We start from the raw sequence: 6,496 nt of genomic DNA on the forward strand, positions 1-6,496 counted from the left end.
CTGCAGTGTTACCACTGGAGGCAGAATCGGTGGCTTCTCAGTCAGGCTCCGCAGCCACTTGGCCCTGTGATACTGGGCCTGTGCCCAGGCCATCAGCCGATAATAATCCCATCATCAGTACCACTTGCTGTTCTTCAAACAGTTACCACGAACCGGGAGCTGCATGCTTTATATAACTACAGTTTCTACTTCTTCATGGAGAAGGAAATGACAACCCACTCCAGTATTCTTGCCTGGGAAATCCCATGGACAGAGGAGCCTGGCGGGCTACCATCCGTGGGGGTGCAAAGAACCGGACACAACTTGGCGACTAAACCACTGCTACTCCTTAAACATGAACAGCGTGCCAGGCACAGTGCTGGCTACTTTGCATATATCATCTGTTGTTTCCAGCACAACCCAGTAAAGGTGGATGCCGTTGTGGTCTGAGGTGTCAGAGGGGGACACTGAGTCACTGGGAGTCAAAGCCACTTGCCCAGGTCCATTCATATAGCTGCTTAGGGCTGCCTAATCCCAGAGATGCAGCCCAGCATCTCTCACACACAAGGTGCCCTTCCTGCCAGAGCTTGTGCTCTGAGCCTCGGCTTACAGCTTGGAGGAAAGGAGGAGCTGGGGTCATGGTGGCTGCGGGGGACTCTGTGGCCTCAGCACCCCCATTCCCCTCCTTGAGTCTCCATCCTGGGCTGGCCAGCCGTGGCCGAGGAAAGCCCGATCGGTCGACCTAACCCACTGTCCAGACACTGTTCTCCTCGGGGGCCAGGCTGGGGCGGAGCGAGCCGCAGATGGAGAGCTGGTCAGTCCCACTTTAAAACCACTTCCTGGGCAGCCCAGAGGAAGTGGGCCTCCGGAAACACCTCAGACGGTTTCTCCTTGGGCCCGGGCCTTGGAAAGTGCACAGACTGCCCCAGGAGAAGTCCCCTGCCTGCCTCCCAGTCCCCGGGGCCCAGCAACTCTGCCTGTACCAGGCGTGGACACTGCAGGGCACAGACAAGCTGATAGAATCGCCCACCCGCCTGTGAGCACCTTGGGCCCATGACCACAGACAGCCCACTTCCTCCTCTGTGGCAGCAGCCACAAACGGCACAGCTGACATGGCTCCTCCCCCGCACTCATCCCCCCTCCCCCCGCAACGTCAAGCCCGGTCAGCCTGGGGGCCTGGCCCAGGCGGGATAACTGGTAAATGTCTGGGCAAAGCTCACCTCCAAGGGTGGCGCTGTCCCCTGGAGTGCCTGTGGTCACAGTTACACCTCAAACCTCACCTTCAGTGCCAGATTCAGGCTGAGCTGTGACGCTGACCAAGGACCGCCGCCCCCACCCCTTTCTGACCCAGAATGGGCACAGTGTGGTATGTGTGGGCAGGCGTCTGAGTGCACGGATGACTGGGTGAGCGGGTGAGCGTCTGTGTGCGTGTTTGAGCGTGCCTGCCAGTGAGTGCATGTGAACACCTGTGTTCATGTGTGCGCATGTGTGGTGCGTGTGCAGGCACTCGCGGGTTTGCGGGTATGGGGGCAGAGTGCAGCTCAGCTTCTGTATCCCTGTGTGTGTTTATATGCCTATGCTAGTGAGGTAGGTGACCTCTGAGAGCAGAAAGTAGGCTGGCTTCAAGGTTAATTAATTGGACTTCTTAGGGAATGAGGCTCAGTGGTGGGCGGGAATGGCCCCCTGACCTCACATAGCAGAGTTCCCCAGCCAACCAAGGACACGTCACTCCCTTCCCACCAAGTTTGAGGAAAGGTTGAATAAACAGAAGACCCAGCATAGACCCTGCCCTTGTTTAGCCCCCACTCCCACTCCAGGAGCCAGGGCCCTGATGTCCTGCCCTCCCTCCAAGGGGGACCCCAGCCCCCACCGTCTTTTCACCCTCAAGATCTGTAGGTGCCAGAGCCAAGGGGGTGGGACTGAGGGGTTGATCTGGGAGGACTCTTTGAAGGAAAGAACATCTTTGCCACCCTCAGCAGCCCCCAGTGCCCCCAAGGATCCTGTTCACTGGACTCTGGACACCCAAAGGGTAACTTTCACTTCTGTACTGTAATGCAGGTGGAAGGGGGCAAGTGTGACCCAAAGGAGGGAACTTTGAGCTTTATAAGGCACCTGATAGAGTACAGCCTTCCCGGCATTCCACAGAGAGTTCCAGCGCACCCTGAATCTGGGGGCTGCAGACGGGGACTTCAGGGCTCTCCTCTGGCCCCAGAAAGGCCAGGGTGAACTGGGTATGTGGAAGAGAGTTTGGTTGTGCCAGGAGCTGGGAGACCTTGTGTCCAACCCCTAGAAGGCCCAGGGCAAACCTCAGTTTCCCTGTGTGATGATGAGGACGGCCTGAGGCAGAGAAAGGGACCATGGAAAGCGGATACATCTGCTCTCACTCTGGCTCAAACAACGCCTCCTCTCTGCCCGGCCAGCAGTGTCACCACTCCTGGCACCCAATCACCGGTGGCCCCAGGTCTCTGAGCTTCAAGGCCAAAGCCTTCCCTGGGTCAGAAGCCACTTCACGGCAGGGAGCTCTCAGGGCCAGAGTGAACTGCTACCCTCCCTGGGCACCCAGACCCCACACACAGACTAAGGACTCTGTGTGCGCGCCACCGCCCACCTCCACAACCCCATACCGACTCCAGGGCCAGGGCAGAAGGGGAGAAGCCCAAAGTGGAAGGCCATCCCTGTACACTGTCCATCTGTCCACCTGCCTAAAAGGACCCAGTCTTACCTGAGGCTCCCAGATCCCCGCAGCCTCTAGTCCTGGCTGCCGAGGCCACCACTGCCACACAAGCACCACCAGAAGTAGGCCTGTGCCCTCACCTGGGCCAGTCCCCAGCAGATCTGCAAGAGCAAGAGAAAACAGCTGAGCCGGTAGGCACCACCAAACAGGCTTTCCCCATCTGTCAGCCCCAGCATGGCCGACACAGGCCTGGGTCAGCCTCGTCTGGTTCTGAGACCTTGGCCTCTTTGGACCTGGCTGTCTCTTCTGTGAAGTGGGGTATTGGGGTCATCTTTTCCAGGGCACCGGCTATGTGTCTACTCCATGCTAGGGGTTGGAAGACTATGTCTTAGCCCTTGGAGCATTTCCGGGTTACAGACACAGCAAAAAAGCTGTCCCCAGTCCTCTCATCTTCAAGAGCCTGCCCTGTGGGCTTGGAGGCCTACGGTTCAATCAGGGACCACTGCTTTATGGCCTGGGGCAATTCCTCTGAGCCTCAGTTTGTCTCATCTCTGAAGTGGGGCAATGTCTCAAGTGGTTGTGAGGTTCCAGTGATGTGGTGTGCCAGCTGCTGTACTGAACTCACTGGAGTGCCAAACGAATAATGACACTTCTTCATTCTTTGTTTTGTACCTTCTAGTTCAGGTGATTCTCTCATTACTGTTGTGCCCATTATACAGCTTTAAAAACAGAGGCCCAGGGAGATCCTAGAAGGAAGTAACAGCAAAGGCAGCAGGATACCCCAGGTCTCCTGGCTGAAAGGTCTAAGCACTTTCTCTGCAGGCCAGTCCAGGTCTCCACAGAAGATTCTCTTTCCCAGATGTGAGCCCCTCCTCCCACTGAAGACCCCCATCACCACTCCCTTGGGACCGAGGCACCCTCGAGTTTTATCTTTTTGTCTGCACTTCAAGTTATTTCTAATTTTAAACTCCAATTAGCTGTGCCAGCTAAACGGTGTCAGTACCCTGCGGTCACAACTCCAAATCACCTCCACCAGCACCATTTCTGCTGCTGAGACTGGTGGAGGGTATCATGTGGGCTGGCCTCAACAGGGCTGGATGCAGGTAGGGTCTCTTCCCTCCAAGCGGATGGGAGGGGGCAAGAGCTACATCACAGGCAGGAAGTTGGGTTGGGGCTATCTGGGCTTTTAGCAGCTCCAGCTCCCAGGAGAATGGGGACCATACAGTTCGGAGGGGCTTCCCTGGCGGCTCAGTTTTAAAGAATCGACCCGCTAATGCAGGAGACACAGGTTCAATCCCTGGGTGGGGGGAGATTCCCCTGGAGAAGGAAATGGCAACCCACTCCATTTTTCTTGCTTGGGAAATCCCATGGACAGAGGAGACTGGAGGGCTACAGTCTATGGGGTCGCAAGAGTCGGACATGACTTAGTGACTAAACAACAACAATGATGATGATGACAACATTTGAGGGCAGGTAAGTGTTCACCAAACAAGACTTAGCATCTGCTGAGCTTTCACTATGGACCAAGGCTGGAGGACCTCTGGTCCTCACAACTTTGTCCACTCTGCAGATAAATAAGGAAACCGCCTTAGAGAGGCCTAGTTCCCAGCTCTTGTTCTTAAAAGGCACAGTGAGTATTTAAGCTTAAATCTTTCTTGGGTCAAGCCCAAGGTCTTGCTCACAACACTGTGACTTAGGGTGTCTGTGAACTTGAGAGAGTGGAGGAAGGTGAGAGATGGAGGGTTTTCCCCATCTTCCCAGGAGCCAGCGCTGGGCTTGAGTGTGTCACATGCACATCCACAACCTCATGACCTCCCACATGTACATACACACGTGCGCGCGCACACACAAGAGCTCTTACCTTCCCTCTCAGCACTGCCACCCCAGGGCATAGGCAACATACACCTTGTTGCACCTCCTTCTGCTACTGACACCCACGCCCAAGCACTCTCGGTTCCCCACAATCACAGTGACTCCCCAAGCACACATCCGCACAATTTCATATAGTCACAGTGTGAGTCTCCCACCAGCCATTCGCTTAGCCTCGCCCCCAGCCAAACTCCTGTCACACGCGAGATCCCTCATACCACCCTACAGCCAAATACAACTGTCCAAACACCTCCACATCTCTCTCTCTCTCACGCACACACACACACACACACAAGTACAACTGCCCTCTATTGGCTTGTCCACCACACCCCAGCTCAGTCCACAGCAGGAACGAGGAAACCCAAGGGACCAGTCACCTCCCTCAGTGACCAGGTCAGCCTGGTCACAGCAGCTCAGTGCAGAGAACATGTAAGTGCGTGCGCGTGCACACACACACACACACGAGCCTGGGGGGCTGACACCAACACTGATGGCTGTATGTGGGTCACTATGACATACCCAGTGTGCAACACAGGACCCTCCAGGCACATGGGCACACATCCCAACACATAGAGGGGAGTCTGGTGACAAAAAACAGTCCATACATAGCTGCAAAGAGCACAAAGAGCTTCAGGACACCCAAACAAACATACACACATACACACAGGCAAGTCACACATGTTTAAAAGGACACACAGGGGCAAGTCCCAGACCTGGGGGCAAACAATACACAAGGAGACACAGATATACAACATACCTACGTGATAGGTACAGGCAACTGAGCACAAGAAGACAAGGTCCAGGCGCATAGTGTAGGGGCCAGAAGAGAAAGGAATGTCACTACTCCAAATCTACTCACTCCAAATCCTTCTCACCGGGTTCAAGTGGGGGGCTCAGTGGGCTCTCCCCTCCCTGACAAGGACAAACAGAGGAGTTGGGGAAGTGGGGCAATTCTATCGCCTGACCTCTCTTCTCCTCCACCCCTTCCCCTCTCCTGGCTGGGCCCCTACAGGGGAAGCATCTGGATTGGGAAGGGACCACCAGAGGAGGGGGAGCAGGGAATGGCATGGGGGGGATGGTGGAGACTGGAGCCACGCCCAGCCCGGAGACAGATGGGGAGAAAGACACAGAGACTGAAAGAAGAGAGCAAGCGAAGAGGAGGCGCCGCGGCGGCTGGGCCGGGCAGGGTCCCAGGGGCGGGAGGCGAGGCCCAGTGGATAGCCTGGTTTCAGCCCCGTGGTAAAAAAAAGAGAGGCGGCGGACAGGCAGGGGCGGCGAGCGTGGGCCAGGGGCGCAGCTCCCACAGGACAGGATCTAGAGGGTGGCCAGAGGCAGGGTCGGATGGGGTGATGGGGAGCCAGGAGGGCAAAGGGCAGACAGATGGGGACCAGGGAGAGGCGGGCGGGGAACACTGAAGGAGTGGGGACGGATGGACGGACAGAGAGCTCGAGAAATTTGGAACAGATGAGAGGACCCTCAGAGGCGTTGGAGACACGAGTAGAGAGGGGCCGAGAGCAGACGGATGAGAGCCCCTCGGCCTCCACCGCTGGACAAAGGGCCAGACTGACCGACAGGGTTACGGAGGCACCGGCGGGTCTCGGAGCTCGGCGGGACTTTCGCCGGCCGCAGCTCAGTTTCTTAGTTTCGGAAACGGGAACCGGAGCGGGGAGGGGAAGGGAGGAGCGGCGCGCCCTCGGGGCAGCCTGATCCTACGGCCCGATCTTACGGCCCGGCACGCACTCACCTCCGGGCGCAGGGCCAGGCGCCAGGGGTCGCGGTGGCTGGGGTCCGGCTCGCGGCGCGGCTCCCGGGAGCGCTCGCGGAGAAGGGGTCGGTGCGCGCCAGACCCGGACGGGCCCGGCGGCCGGTGAGTTACCACCCGGGCCTCGGCGCGGCGGGCGAACGCCGGGGGTCGCTCAAGAGATTCCAGGTCCGCCGCCTCCCGCTCCCGCGCAGCGGCACACGGAAGTGCAA

General features: G+C 57.6%; 1 protein-coding gene across 6 annotated transcripts in view; it reads right to left on the reverse strand.

Annotated features, from left to right (window-relative positions):
- Positions 1 to 6,496, reverse strand: part of PRKCD (protein kinase C delta) — a 30,482-nt gene extending 23,986 nt beyond the window's left edge. For 4 of the 6 annotated variants that reach the window (XM_070359018.1, XM_070359017.1, XM_070359015.1 and 1 more), the window contains exons 1-2: positions 6,267 to 6,495; positions 2,702 to 2,814 (exon numbers count right to left, since the gene is read on the reverse strand). The gene's annotated coding sequence lies outside the window, so the exon portion shown is untranslated. Of the gene's footprint in view, positions 1 to 2,701; positions 2,815 to 5,279; positions 5,435 to 6,266 lie in introns of all 6 variants that reach the window. The other 2 variants (XM_070359012.1, XM_070359013.1) reach the window with 2 other exon arrangements.

The sequence above is a fragment of the Bos mutus genome, chromosome 22, assembly GCF_027580195.1.
Source record: "Bos mutus isolate GX-2022 chromosome 22, NWIPB_WYAK_1.1, whole genome shotgun sequence".
Classification (NCBI taxonomy): Eukaryota; Metazoa; Chordata; class Mammalia; order Artiodactyla; family Bovidae; genus Bos; species Bos mutus.